Source organism: Rattus rattus, chromosome 3, assembly GCF_011064425.1.
Source record: "Rattus rattus isolate New Zealand chromosome 3, Rrattus_CSIRO_v1, whole genome shotgun sequence".
Taxonomy (NCBI): Eukaryota; Metazoa; Chordata; class Mammalia; order Rodentia; family Muridae; genus Rattus; species Rattus rattus.
Window position 1 is genome coordinate 160,913,911 of NC_046156.1, and position 13,155 is coordinate 160,927,065.

The window sequence follows — 13,155 nt, forward strand, 5'->3', positions numbered from 1 at the left end:
TTTATATTTAATTTTGCTTAGTGTGGTAAATGTCCATAATAAATTATATTGTTCCAGAACTTACTTTGTCATAATAGTTTGGCTGAACTATTTTCCATGTATATATTATCTTTATCAATAAATTATAAATCCTTTCTTTTCTGTGGTAAATAAGATGCCTTAGCACGCTACTTGGTATGAGCACGATTAAGTGTTTTACCAGAGATTTTAATAGATTTCCTCCAATGTAAAGTGACAGTGACTACAGTCTAAAGCTTAGTGACATAGCTTTTTCATATCAATGAGATCTCAGAATTGTAGGAGTTTGCTGTCCAAATATGAAGCTGCTGGAGGTGAACAAAGCTCTGCTCCTCCCTGAGCACTAAACCCTGGTCAGATTTTTTTTGACCCAATTGGTAAGATATAATTGCCCACCTAATCATACAAAGCCCAGTACCATCCGTCCCTTAAGAACATTTGTAACAACCCGTAAAGGTACAGCATGGAATCTTAACGTCAGCTGCCATATTGTCCTGCCACAGCTTCTCTTTGTGTCTCTCCTCTCCTCTCCATTCCAGTCTCCTCCTCTTCCTTCGAATTTCTCTCCCACCCATCCTTCCTTCTCCTCCAGTGATAGGCCTCCTTCTATCCTGTACCTGCCCCTCACCTGTATTTTACACATTCAAATGGGGGAGAAGGTTCTGGTGAAGTCCCCTGATTCCTGAGTAGTGACTAGGCAGCTGTCCTTGGGGCAGTGGAATTAGCATCAAAATAAAGATAACTCCAGGGCAAACCACAGCGTTTCCCTTTTTGTCCAGTTAAAAAGCCTTTTCAGTTATATGAAAATTGCGTACAATTATTACCATTCTACAATTTATAAAGCATATGATATATTCAACACCCAGTCCATCACTGTATCAGTTAAACAGAACATTTAGTTATCCATTCCAGCTTAAGAAAGGCTTAAAATCTATATTATATCTTGGCTAGCTTGTATAATATCTGATAACTATCCTGGTCAGATTTTAATCCCTATATTGCATCAGCAGAAAAAGAATTCACTGTTCTAATTAGACTGTCACAGGCGGGGTAATCAACCTCAGTCTCAGCTCTGCTTAGGAAAATGTCTTTATATTTTTATATAAAAATACTATAAAGGATTAAATTACTTTTAATTTTACATTCATTTGGCAAAGTCACATAAATAGGACTTACTTTCTTAAAAGGATATAATAAAGTAGATTAACATTGATAGCTAAATTCACCTGCAACCTAATATAGTACAAAAAATTCATATATCCTGAATATGAAAAACTTGTTCTTGTGGAGACAATTTAGCTTTATTAGAAACCTGGTCCTGAAAATTACTATTTCCTTAAAAGGTATTTATTTATTTATTATTTATTAATTAATTTATTTATATTTTATGTATATAATTCCTTTACCTGCATGTATTACTACAAGTCATATAAAAATATTCTTGAAGTCCAGACCTATCAGATTTTTTGGAATTGAAGTGGCAAAAACTCTTATGCCAATGCTCGGAATCAAATCCACGTCATCTGGAAGAGCAACCAATGCTCTTCACTCCTGAACAGCTTCATTTCCCACCACAATCTACCTTTTAAAAAAGAGTTTGACTGCTATCTATATACTGCTACTCTTGAAAAATATGCAATTTTATATTCATCCCAAATTAATCTATTGACAGATTAATGTATAAAGAAAATGCATTATGTATATGGATATGCATATACCTCCATATACCCATAAAAGTATTATTATTCATACCATAGAAAAATCCTTTAGCATATTACAGTCAATCTTAGAACATTATGCCTAGTAAAATAAATCATTCATAACAGTAAAGTATTTGTGGTTCTTCTTACAAGATAAATTTTATTTTAATTTTCAATTAATTTATATGTAAATAAACAACAGGTATGAATTAAATTCTTCAGAGAGTGTTACATAACTTGAAATGTATTTGTTTATCTGAAAAAAAACTAATTAAAAAATTTTCACATATATATTGATGCCTGGGTCCTCCATCCTGTCCAGAGTCCCCCTTAGGGGCAAGAATGAGAAGGCATGGGATCAACAGCACAGATTTAGGGAGCAGGTGAGAATGTGGCAGCAAGCTCAGGGAGCACTAATTCTCAGGGAGCACTCCTTATATCCTCTCCACCTGCTCTCCACTGGTCCCAAGCAAGGGTTTCCTCAAAGTGGTTGTACTTGATTGGGTGTAATTGTCCGCATTACTGATCTCTGGGCTTTTAGGCAAAAGTTTACTCTGCAGCTGTGGGGTCCCACTTGCTGCTTACCTATGTTTATGCAGAGTAGCACCACTCTGGCAGCAGGCCTTTTCTGTTCATCCTATATAATATACACTCATTATATTTGTAACAGGGACAAAGATCCAGTCTGAAACAAGAGACTCAAAAACTGGCCAATGGTAAAACTCAACTCAAAGTCTAGAGCTTACTATCCTCAAAGAGATATGCTGTTATAAGTCACAGAATCTATCCAGAAAGTCTAAGGGTTTTTTTGATATACAAGTCAGGAATTTGATGATCCTCATCTCTCAAATGGACAAAGAAGCTATTTGTATCTGGATTTATTTTCTCCAGTCTGGTTCTGTGGAGACCACAAATATTACTTTACAGTTGTAAGAATCACAAGCTAACTCCATGTAAAAACAGCCTCTCAAAAAACCACGCAAAATGATGCCTTGTCTGGCTTCTAGAGTCCTAGAATTATTCATTTAACTACAGCATCCTTTAAGTTTTCAATATCATAAATTCAAGACTTGTCTAGAATAGACAAGGCAGAATAAATTCCTACCCAGTTTGAGAAATTTAGTGAGACTTTTCTAAGTTGTAATAACTAAACTTTAAAACAAATAAATAAATGCTTTGTTAATAATATAGTGGTTAAATACTTGGGTAACATGTGTGAAATTGTCTTTAACACAAGGACAAATGCTATAACAATATACCTATATAAGATCTGTGCATGGCTTTGGCCAACAATTTAAAATACTTCTGAAATACTTTTCTCATAGTAAATAAATATTAAATTAAAAAGAAAACAAATTTTGAAAATGCAGAGAGGCTATTTTGAGGGAAACATTTTTCATAAGAGGATTAACTTGTTTATTCTTTCTCAAGAGATACACAAATTAATTTTAAAAAATGGATAGTGCTTTTAAGATGAGTTGCAAATAATCCAAATGGGCATGCTAGCTCGTCAATCAGAATGTAGTAAAATTAGATAGCACATCTAATGTGATAAACAAATATGTTGCAATTTGTACTTCTCTAGCTACTCTACAAATAACTTTTATTTGCCAGATGCATTTCTTTTTTGGGGGGAGGGGTGGATATTTTATTTATTTACATTTCAAAAGTTATTCCTTTCCCTGGTTTTGCCTCTGGAAACTCCCTATCTATCCCTCTTTCCTCTGCTTCTGTGATGGTGCTCCCCAACCCACCCAGCCACTCCCACCTCCCAGCCCTGGCATTCCCGTCACTGGGACATCAAGTCTTCCCAGGACCATGTGCCTCTTCTCCCATTGATAACAAGCCTACCCTCTGCTACATATGCAGCTGGAGCCATGGGTCCCTCCATGCGTACTCTTTGTTTGGAGGTCTATATATATTTCCAGTTTCTAGTTCTTTCTAAACTTGGGCTGGCTGGTTCAACTCAGCATCTCGATAGTGAAAATCATTGGCCTCGATTTTCTTCAGGAAGGTGGAAAGTGCTACCCTTCCATTAAAGTACTAATAAGCTAAACATATATGGATGATTTATATTATGAACAAATACAAATCAATAAAATTGATGAACCTAATGAAGAGAGAATACTCAAGGCATTATATATTTACTGACAGTGATATATCCTTCATGTGTGCAAGCTCAAAGTCTCTTCTAGGTCCTGTTTACTGGAGGAGAGCTTGCCTCATAAAAATATAATTCAGAGAGTTGTTCTAAAATTTTAAATATGAATTTTACTTCTATTTTGAGTTAAAGATAATGTATGTACTGATACCCCTTCTTGTGAATTCTTTATTGAAATAATCCAAAGTAGTAAATGACCAAATGACTATAAAACTGAGCTTGATGCAATTACAGGAAAACGGTGGCAAACTATTACAGATTTGTTTTCATAAAATTCTTAAAATATTGAATTCAATGTGCGTACACATATGCATCTGTTTAAACTGAAACTCCTTGAAGGTGCATAGAACAAGAAATCATCTGTGTTCCATAAACTGAAATAGTAACAGGTAGAGAAACACTAGCAGTTCAGAATCAATCAAGCGAAAGGCTCCATGAAGGTGTTATGTCAACTAACTCCTTGGTCATAATACAATTATGTATGTCTTGTAAGCTCAGCATTTGGACACTAATATCTTCGAAACAGGAATTTGTTAAGGCCGTTCTACTCAAATGAAATCACGTGGTTGTTCTATATGAATAAAGAACCATGTCAACCTTAAGACTAAGTGAACTTTGGATATTAGCAATGGAAAGTTGCTTATAAAGTATTTTCTATTTAAAACAATGATTCTAAATATAGTACTTGAACACTCTTAATACTTAAGGAAGACATTTAAAAGGATTATTTTAAAACAAAGTTCTTCTATATCTTAGTGTTCAATATAAAAATAGATTTAAAGTCAGTTGAATTTTTCTGGTGGCTAATGATATTAAACTAGTTTTTATTTTTTTATTTACTGGATTTTCCTTTTACCACTTGAGAGCTCTTAATTTTGTTAACTGATTTACTATTTGGGTTGTTCAAATTAAAATTAATTTTTTAGTGATTTTCATACAGTCTAGAACTTAGTTATTTTTCAGATGTGTATTGAAAATAGGTTTTCTTCCTTTTGTAAAATCTCTTCTATTGATGTTTTCTTTTTTGTGCAAAAGATTTTAATCACTGTAAGGTTCCATATGTGTATCTGTTATAATTGCCAGAGTTACTGGGGTTCTAACCAGAAAGTCCTTGTTTGTGCTGATGTCACATTCAGGCAGCATTCTAATCATTAATTTAAAAGGCACAAATAATACATGGTGAAGTAAATTACACACTGAAGATGGAAATACAAACTTATCCAGCCAGTGTGGAAGCAGTATTGTTATCTCACATTTCTAAAATAAATTTAACGGATGACCTACCATTTCAATTCTTGAGTAATTTTCTGGACACCAATTCAAGACATCACAGCACAACACTTGCACATTAATATTTACTTAGGCATTCATAATAGATAAGTATGAACCCAATCTTTGTGAATAAAAACAAGAAACATAAGAAGAAACTATGATATTTAGGTATATATCAATTTCTCTGCCATAAAGTGTGTCACAGTTATGCTGCCAAAAAAATGAATGAAACATACTAAGTGAAATAAGTCATATTCGGAAAGGCAGATATTCTGTTTTGCTTCATTTTTGGTGAAATTTCTAAAGATACACATCATCATGGAACTTTGCCTAACATGGAAGTTTAAGGAAAATTTTGTGGGGGAATGAAGATTAATGGAGGAAGAGAGGGTAGAGAAAGGGAAATATAGAGGGCTGTCTAACAGTTTCCTCTAAATGGAAACATTCCATCTTGGAGGGGTTCTCTTTAAACTCAGGGAGTAGACAACTCAGAAGCTTCCGAAGTCACCTTAAACCAAACAGATACACAAGGCGCCTCCATCGCCAGGGTTAGATCATCAGTAAGGAGTTTTGTGAGACACACTTAAACTATCTTAAACAAGGTCTGCTTGAAAAAAGAAAAGATCAGCCAAGGTGACTGGATGAAATACTCTCAAAGCTGCACAATGGCTTTCAAGTTGTCTAATGAGCTAGGATTTTTCAGCTTTCAGTTGCCATCACTCATCCTGATGTGGGTTTCCAGAATTGCAGCTGTCTTTAAACATTACTTTAATAACTCTCTAATAATAAATATTTATTTGAATATTATTTTTAGGATCTTAAATAATAAAGTCATTCTTCCATTACGTTAAATAATATTCATGTAGATAAACCCTCACACATACCCACGTAATTAATGACAGTGTTTCAGGTTATTGGAATTTGATGCAATTCTACATCCATCTACTCTCCTCTCTGTATCTGATGACAATAGAAATTCAAAATTCAATACAATTTATTCTTATGTGAAAATGGCCTTTATAACTTGGTATTGCATACAATTAATACATGCCAATGGTCAAATTATATTAACAAATAAAATATACAAGTAAAAATAAGTTGTATGAAGTAAGCATTTATAAGTTTACAACTTCAGTTGTCTTTCAGAGGTTCTTGAGAGAAAGGGATATGATAGCCACATACTTCCATTCAGGCAAAGATTTTAAAATCTGAAAATATATCCACACACCACTACCCCTCCATAAGATTACAATCTTCCCCCATATAAAGCAGAAGCTTAATTTCTATAACATGAGGTATATGTGTGAACATCTTGTTGAGCTGAGCTGCTGGGACTTATTTTCACCCATTCCTGCTATAGCATTTTTACTGCTTTGGAAATGAGTTCTGTAGTCAGATAAATGAATCCATCTTATCTGACTACAGGAAACCAAGGCTTTGGAAGTGACCTCCACGTTGTCCCTAATTACTGCGAATATACTGCAGTCATGTATATTTAAACATTCTCAGTGTCTCCAACTTGATATTCACTGTGAGAAAGAGCACATGAAACTGGTAACGAAACACTGAAAACATAAAATATATATTAAGAAACATAAAACCAATCACAAGCTTTGAACATTTTTTTTACTTGCTAACAACTGTTTTCACACCCACCCATACAGTAAGTGTAGGTTCAGATCACTTTACTAAGTTAGCACCTATAGTCTGGATAGGTAAGAACTCCTCAGATTCATCCCATACTGAAGTTGAGCTTGTCCAGTTTTCATCAAATAAATAATACCCTTGCACTCAAATACATGGATAGGGTTCCTTTCTCCTTATGACATTAACTACACTCCCAATCATTTAATTTTAAATAGTTTACTGGGTAAACAAAGACAAACTACTTGTAATTCATATTTGTTTTGAAATTTAGCATAGGACTGGAGTAATCATTTTATTTCCTGCAGTTACATTTTTTGTTTGTTTTACGTTATTGAGAGCACACAAATACAACCTCTCTCAGAAATTCCAGAAATTAACTGTTCTGATTAATTGGACTTTTTTACAAAAATAATACAAAAGATATTCAATGTGAAAATTGCTGAAATTGGAATAATCTAAAGAGCAATGAATATCAAGACTATAGCCATACAATTAGAATACCATTTCCAAATATTAAATTTATTTCATCATTAACTTCAGCATAGGTCCAGACCCCTGGTTACCATTTTTAATGTTTGTATAGCAACCATATACAAAGAACAAAACAAAAAGTATCAGGTTTCTTATAATTTATTCAAAAATGTTCAAGTTATATTTAATGTGAAATGAATAGTGACAATTTCCAGCAGCAAAACTGTATGTAATTTCTTTCCCTTTCACAATTAGAAGAATTACTTGTCAATATCAACAATGTGCTTATTATTTTAGAATAACAAAAAATATTTTACTAAAATATTTACAGAAGTTCCCAGATAAGCCATACAAAATGGTCACAAGCTTTTTCTTTGTCTTTTGGGGGTCGGGGTGGGAGAGGGAGAATCTACACTTGGCAGCAAAGTCACAATGTTATTAGTGAGGCTGTGATGTTTATTTAATGTTTCCATTTTGGATCAGACAGTCAAGCTTGTCCATCTACAGTGTCTAAAGTTAGACTTGGCTAGAGAACATATTCTAAAACACTGGTTAGCTGCATTTAAACACTGCAATTAGACCCCTTAAGAGAGGGGAGGGCGAAGGAGGCCAAAAAATTAAAATAAAACTACTTTTATTTTTCAATAAAATAAAAGCACCCATGCCCCTGGCAGCTAACCCTGACAACTACCTTCATTCACAGTGCCTTGTACTTAGACATGATGGGGAAAGGAGTCAAAGCAGAGAGTCCTGCTTCTCTTCATCTCTCATCAACCCAGGTGATGCTTCTAGCCTCTGCTCCTGCTTTGCAACAGTGAATCAGGACAAGTCAGATGTGCTAATATGCATGTGATCACCAAAGATGAAGATGCCTGGATCAATCAAAGATCAATCAATCAATCAATCAATCAAAGATGAATGATTTCTAGGAATTCGTGAAGTGGTAAAAATGAAATTGGTTTGTAGGATTGGATCACTTGCCTGCATTATGTACTTCAAAAATCACTAAAATTACCTTCAATTGTAATATATTGTGTTGTGTTAGAGAACTGCATCAGAAGAACCAGCAGGGATATCAATGTAATTGAGGGAGGGGGCAGATCTCAGTTTTGTTCATGAAAAAGCATTCTTCTACTTAGAAATTATAGATCATTTAATTTTAAATGAGATTAGGTAAAGGTTGTATGAACCTGAAAAAATATTGCATCAACTTAGAGAAAGGCTTCTGTGTATACCTGTGAGGAAATAAATTGAATAAATTAATTGTGGTGAAAAGTTCCACACAGTGTTCAATACTGTGTGCTAACTTGAAACTTGAACTGTAATAAATACAGGAAAAAATGGAGCATCGTCACCTATGTAACACTGTCTGATTCTCAACTGAGGATGCAATATGACAATTTGCTACAACCTTCCCCCACTTTCTTCCTTTTTTGAGATAAAATTTCTCTGTGTAGGCCTGGCTGTCCTGGAGTTGATTCTGTCACCAAGCTGTCCTGAAACAGTGATCTGAGTCTGCCAGCCTCTCCTCCAAAGTGCTAGGACTAAAGACACGTCCAGCCCTCTGTTCTCTTTTTTTGCTACACTCTTTAAATCTATACCATGATACACAGCACTTTGAACTGTTATCTGGAATAAACATTTCCTTCCTCATGTTACGTTTTTCACTCTATGTATCTCAGAAGAACATCCTGACAGATATAGACTACTTTTTCTTTATATAGCTGTCTTTTCAAATATCTTAAGTTCACAGTATATAAACACTGTTCATAAACTTAAGAGAATAGTATTTTTAGTTTTAGGAAATCTTGTCTGCCCTTGTCTCCCTTCCTGTGTCTTCTGGATTACAACAGGGTGGTAAACTGAATAGGAATCTCAGGACATTTAGTCGCTTTCACAAGTTGATAGCTGCAAGTCCATTTTATTTTCTTTTGATACAATTTTGTTTATTTTTGCCCTTCATCCCACTTACATTTGGTCTTTTAGAAGTGATAAGCTTCTGCATATAGAACGAGTACAGCCGAAAGATATGCAATTAACACATACTTGCATTAACTTGCATTCGTAAAGGTTAATTAGCATCCAGAGAATTAAAAGTAGAGGAGAAGCAAGATTTTGCCATGAAACATATGGCAAAAAAATCTGTAGCATACACTGATTTTTTTCCTAAGGATTACAATGTGGAAATTATTATTTTCAGTAGAGTGTAAAAATTCATTGCTTTACTAAACAATGTTTACTAAAGCATATGGTACAGGTGATGGATTCCGAACCTTAGTGTCATTGACGTTATAACTAAATTATTGTTGTTATTTTTCTTTTGATCAGTGTTCTTTGTGTATTGCACAATGAATCACCATATATATACATATATACACATATACATACATATATACACACACACACACACATATATATATATATATATATATATATATATATATCAAAGGGAATGAGGGTTTTTGGAATCAAATATCAGACAGCATTTGAGGTGGATTATCCAAACCCCTTCCTATGTGGGTGAAATTGGGAGGGGGAGGTATTCTTTACATATCAGTAGTTTTAGTTTTGTATTTGCAAACATTCAGACACTTGTATGCCCAGTGTATTAGTAACTTTACCCATTGTGAGAAAATACCAGAAAAACAGATAAAGGTGGAAAGATACATTTTTGCTTTGGATTCTAACGCAGAAGTTTTCAACCTTCTATAATGTTATCCTAATGCAGTTCCTCATGTCATGGTACCCTCCAGCCATAAAATTATTTTCACTGCTACTTCATAACTGTAATTTTGCAACTGATATGAATTAAAATGTAAGTATGTTTTCTGATGATCTTAGATCTCTGTAAGTATCATTTGACCCCAAAACAGCTGAGAATCACAAGATGAAAACCTCTATGGGATAATTCAGCATCTTTGGTAAGTTATGTCCGCAGGAGCCATGGAAGCTATTCACATTTTATTCATGAATACTGGAACTCAGTTTGCTTTTCTTTTTTAATTGGGTCCTGAACCTAGTCCAGTAAAAGGGACATTCCACATATAATGTGGGTCATACAACCTCAGGTAATCTTTAATAGATAACCCCTCAAAGCATACCCAGAGGATGGAGAATGTCCAAATTATATTCCAATCTCATCAGGTTGACAATTGAGATTGCCCACCAAACCCTACATATATTCTCAGAGGGTTTTTTCTTTCTTTTCTTATTATGAACTGTTTTGAAATGTTTGGAACACAGATGAAAAATGACACAGGGATCATGCCATATACTCTACATCTTTCCATGTCTATTTTCAGGTCAGCTAATGAGTTCTAGAGACTTGATTTTGCTCTTATAAGATGTTCTAATAAGACATTACCCATGAACCAGAAATCTGGTAAATACCTTCAGAAACCCAATGAATCTGTTTGAAACACCATGCTTTGTCATTTCACCAACTCATACATTGCCAGGAGACTTTTTCCTTACTGTGGAATCCTGCCTCTGCAAAACTCTATTCTTTAGTTCTTATCCACATGTATTCATCAACTCCACTGAAAATTAAAGCCAGTAAACTGCACTTAAAATAAATTATATTGTATGCAATTACTCCAAGTATCACTCACTGTTTCTAGAGATATTTGATTCCTCCATAGTTATAATTATTGTCAGTTATATATGATATAATGGAACATGCAATAAAGTCTAAGATATAAACTTCCTACTCTTTTCGCTCAGGTAGCATTGACCACTGAAAACAATTTTTTTCCGTAAGGATTTTTTATTGTGTGTACTTAATAAAGTCTTTGACACAAAATACAGCTTTTACCAAATCTGAATGGCAGTACAAACTCGGGTTTTTCTGAGTAACAAGCTTTGGTATACCAAGTCTTCCAATAATAACAAAACAAACAAAGCATGGTAATCAGATTTTTAACCAAATGCACTGTTCAGGACATTATGTAGCTGGGTGTTATAGATTATTTTCCATGTCATTCAAGTACAAGAAAAATATTCCTGTTTTTTTCCACTAAGAAGTACTTTACAGAAAATTTTGACCAAAGAGAGATCACTCATACTGAATGTGGATGACACCATTCCCTTGGCTGATGTCCCAGACATCATAAAGAAAAAAGAGTGTGAAAAATATTGCCCTCTGCTAACTGAGTGCAGATGTAAGTGACCCTTTGTCTCACAATCCTGATTCTATGTTTCTCTCATCATGGTAGGTTGTGCATTCAATCTGTAGCTGGAACTTGCTTTGTTCCTTAAGTTGATTCTTATAAAATACCTTTACACATCAAAAATAAAAATAATTTATATACCAAGAAGCAGCAAATTAGGAAAACAACTCTCTAAGTTACAGATCTGTTGAGCTATTCCTAGCTTTAAGCTGATGGAAACCATAGGTCTACCTAGTCAATACATTTGGAGATAGTCCAATACTTATTATATCATTTACAGAGATGGACAAAGAGTAATTTTTTTCTATTTTTTTTATTAACTTGAATATTTTTATATACATTTCGAGTGTTATTCCTTTCCGGTTTCGGGCAAACATCCCCTCCCCCTCCCCTTCCTTATGGGTGTTCCTCCTGACCCTCCCCCATTGCCGCCTCCCGCAACAGTCTAGTTCACTGGGGGTTCAGTATTAGCAGGACCCAGGGCTTCCCCTTCCACTGGTGCTCTTATTAGGATATTCATTGCTATTTTAAGGAGATAAAATTACCATGTAATTTTGGTACTAGATCTTAATCTTCTATTATTATTATTATTATTATTATTATTATTATTATTTTTCTTTACTTACATTTCAAAGCTTATTCCCCTTCCAGGTTTCCTGTCCATAAGCCCCCATTCCCTCCCCTTAATCTACAATATTGACCTTCTAATCAGTCCATGAGCCTTGTGAAATCGTTAATATGGGTACTTGTCTGTGTTAGATCTTCAGTATACTTAGCACAAAAATAACCAACTAAATATATGCATTTATTTATTTTAATTATATGAATATTAAAGTGCTGTGGTCAATATAAAAAAGGAATCCACTATTCTGTACTGGTCCAGCTCCAGTGGGTCACCTGGCATCTGCAGGTTATTTTTATCTCAATCAACAAAGCATCTCAACCCCACCTGCCATCTCATGCTGCCACTGGCTCTTGTCACAGCCTGGCAGCAGCCGCCCTCTTGCAGCCTCTTGCTGTGGACTCCGCTCACATTCCCAGTATCTGCCCACTGTGGTGATAGTCACAACTGCAGTAGCCCTTTAAAATCAAAACTCAATAAACTTGTAATTTAGCAATCAGATTTATTCCTTAAATTCTCAAGTCACAAAATGTCCACACAATAAACTCACAACCAATTGATAATGATATAAATTGCCCACCTAGATAAGAAAAATTGTCCTATAAAAATCCACCCCTTATGAAATATTCATAATTACCTGTGGCCATTTAAGGACACATGGATCTGTGTCATCTTTCTCTGCTCCCATCTTATTTTTCCCTCTCTCCTGCCTTACAAAAACTCTGTCCCCACCTTATTTTTCGGCTTATCTTGTGCCAGCCTTCACCTGCATATAGACATCAACTACACTAAAGAGCAATGCATATTTGTGTGAAGATCAAAATATCCTCCTTTCCCTTAAAAAAAAACCTCATCAAATGTTTATGAATTTAATCTTACTTTCCAATTAAAAATATGATATGAAAACTGATGATCTGTTTGGTAAATCTGTTTTATGGTAGGTTGTCCAGGAAGGACAAAAACTCCTACTTTAAATATTCTAGATCATATGATAAAAAGCATTTATATACTCGCATAGCATTTCAGAAATCAAGTTTTGTTTATAACACCAAATTAAAGTACATCATCTGTTCAAGTTTAATACACATGACCTAA